The sequence below is a fragment of the Meleagris gallopavo genome, chromosome 7 (genome assembly GCF_000146605.3).
Source record: "Meleagris gallopavo isolate NT-WF06-2002-E0010 breed Aviagen turkey brand Nicholas breeding stock chromosome 7, Turkey_5.1, whole genome shotgun sequence".
NCBI lineage: Eukaryota > Metazoa > Chordata > Aves > Galliformes > Phasianidae > Meleagris > Meleagris gallopavo.
The window spans coordinates 23118848-23122269 of NC_015017.2; positions in this window are offsets into that span (position 1 = coordinate 23118848).

Below are 3422 nucleotides of genomic sequence, written 5' to 3' on the forward strand. Positions count from 1 at the left end.
ATCTATAAGCAGAGGAGAGGGAAGCATAAGTGGACTGTTTATTTAACATGAAGACGCCAACATTTAGACAGCATACTGCAAATACAAAACTATCCTTTTGCAGTGACATACTGTTCTTCCTTTTGACTCTTCCTTTTTAACTTTCTGGTTTTGTTTTTCACGCATGCAAAATTGCAAATATGTAAACAGCTTTCTAATTAGAGGATATACCGATGATAACAGTAAATTAAGTATTGACATGAAAGGCCAATTTTTTTATTGTAGACAAGAATATCTAAACTCTTGCAAATTATTTCCTCTCTGACTATTCACGAGTAGGGGCTGGCAGATAAATTCTACTAATTCACTTTCACAGATAGTAACTTTTTAGCTCTTCTGCTGAGAAGTCGAGGGGAGAATGACAACTTTTACTGTCTGCTGTCACTATCTTTGAAGTATTTCACTGCAAGTGAATTATTGAGAGTTCTGTAACATTGGGAATTATTTTCTTAAAACCAGAATCCCTCCTCAAGGAGAAGACTAGTGCAATTTTCTAACATTGTCTTACCTGGCATATTTCTTATCTCAGCATAAGATGATATACAGGGACAAACGCAAGAGATAAGGGATAAAAGATTTATGCTCCAAATGCTAACACACCTATTTCCTTCTATACCTGACTATGCCATGCATTAATAACTTGGGCCTTTATTCTTGTAAAAACAAATCTGGACTTCTCTATTCTTTGAGGGTTAGCACACAGGACCAGTAGGCTGACAGGGCCTATTCAAGTTCATGAATGTGTGTGTGTCTTGTGTTTAACAGTAGCTGTGTAATGAGGAGTGTAGTTCTCAGCTTTGCTTTTTTTTTTTCTTGGAGGTTGAAGACTTTATTTTAGTTATATTTTCATGTTTAACAACAAAATGTTTTTCTCAGTATAGTTATTTCATAAGGGTCAATTCATTCATCCCTGTACTGTTGCTTTATCTTTTTGTTCTAGCGAATCCTCTCACTGATTTTAGCAAGGCTAGTTTCAATGCTTGATCGTATGTGAACTGACACAACAGCTTGCAGCCTATTTTGATTCCTGTAGCTTTTTGCCTATGCAACTTGTAATAATTCCTATGAAGCTGTCGCAGTCTATTCTATCAAAGTTACTTACAGATCCTGTTGTTCAGGGATCATTGAAATGATAGATTACTACAGTCTCTCTTGCTAATGTGTGCTTAGGGAGTCTTTCATTTACACGATAGACTTACTCAATTTTTGGTGAAATGTGGTTATTACTCTCATACAGAAAGCACGTTATCAATCTAGTTATGGCTTGCTTATTTTTTTAAACAAACTGTATAAAAATGCATACTCTTAGAGAGTGATGTTATGGATTAGGGAGTCAAAACTTTTCCTTTAACCTCGTGAATTTCCTTCATTTTGCCATGCGAAGAACTGACTGTATTTTGCAGCACTGGGCTGTGAGAGGAACTAACAAGGAGGCCAGCTGTCACAGAGGCAGATCAAGGCATGCTTTATGGCTCAGGGTGACTGGGAATTATGGAAAGTGCACTGGGAAAATATGTAGCCTGAATCTAGCTAGTTTTTATCTGTAGCATTTTTATTGAGCCCTTTGTAAGAGGAAGAGCCTCTTGGTTATATAATGCCTTTTCTTGTTAAGTCATCTGTGCTGTGACTGAGTCTCTGTGGGTGAAGATGTAAAACAGAAGCAGAAAAGCAGGAGAGAATTTGAGGTGTGATCTTGTAAATGTTTGTTTCCATCTCTAAAGTAACTGCTCATGCAGTAGGATATATCTGCTTAAGTAATCGTTAATAAGGTTGAGCCCTGTGTTTCAGTCAGGAGCCTTCTATGAGGGAGGACATGAACTGTGAGGGATGCGGAGAGATCTGAGGGACTGCTTTTTTCATAAACCGAACATCCAGTATCAGGGCTGCTGACTGCACCTTATGCAGTGTCTGCTGTTTAGGGTCTTATGTTCTCACGTATTTTTAGTTTCAGCAAGTGGTTTCACATGCCTTAGAGAAAGAAACTAAATGGACTGTATCATTCAATTTCAGGGGATTTATCCACCCTATCTTGTCATTTTTACTTACATTGGTAATCTTTATTTACACGTTCTTAATTTGAAAGGGATTACTTGCATTTATGTTAATGCGAGTAACAGGTACAGGATTAGTTCCTGTGTTTGTCAGCGGTGCCAGAAGTGACAGAGTGCAATAATTTGGTTACACTTTCAATTATAATCTGAAATTAAAGAGCTTCATTTTGGAGCTGTTGCTCTGAATAGCAAGTATTGATATTTGTAATTGAATTCTGGGGACTTTCCATACATTTGTAACGTAGGAATCTGTCAGGATTCACTTGGCAGATGAATGATTACTACTCTGGAACCATATTAAATCCTGTATTTTAAGAGTTGCTAGGACTGCAATCTGCTTTTCAGGTAAAACACTTAAACTATTATATCTTAAAACTATGTAGTCTGAGAATTGCTAACCTAATTACCATGCTAAGAAACGTTTGATAAATATTTGAATGCGTGCTGTGATAAATTTGTTTTAGAAATATGCTTTGATCTAGTGTAATTCATGTTGGTGGGACCACCTGATGAGGCAGGCCCTGATCCTGAAAAGCTGCTCCAGGCAAATCTCCAATAAAAACTTAGCTGCCTGGACTAATTTTCAGGACTGGAGGCTAAATTTTAACATAATACAAATAAGAGCTATAGAATCAAAATAGATTACACTGCAGCCAATCTGTTTTCCACACCTACAATGTTTGTTTTCTTTATCTAGTTATGTGTTTGTTTGATTGTGCTGCTTTTAGAGTTCCTGTAGTTGAATAGAAAGTTTTGGGAAATGCAGAACTTTGGCAAACATTCCTTCTTCAGTGCTCTCAAATTTTATAAAGTTTTCTTTCACGTGGATTAAATGTCTCAGAGAGAGAGAAAGTAAATTGTAAAAAAACTGAAAAATATGGATAAACTAGACATATATCCTCAGCTCCAATTACAATCAATGCTAATAGCTGAAAATCTGTTTACAATGTAGCCTTGCAGTTGTTTGAAGACAAGATGTCTTGTATCTGTCATTGTGCTTGTAAGTCACTTCATATGCAGGGAAACTCCAGTATCGCAGCTTATTTGACTAAGAAGCAGTGGTAGACAGTGGATCTAATCCTGTTTGCTCACAGTAAGTGAAACTACATAGATTATGTCAATGAAATGGGGATGTAAAACTGTTTTTTCATCCAAGTGTCTGGGCTTTTTTGGAAATCTTTTCTTAAATCTTTCCTCCATGGCCAGCTTCATCATTAGTCTCAGGAAGGTGACTCAGGGCTCTGCCAACATGCTCCATGGGGAGTACTCAGGATCACAGGATCACAGCAGACATATTGGCTGCCAGTTTATTATGATTTTAAATCCTTCCTT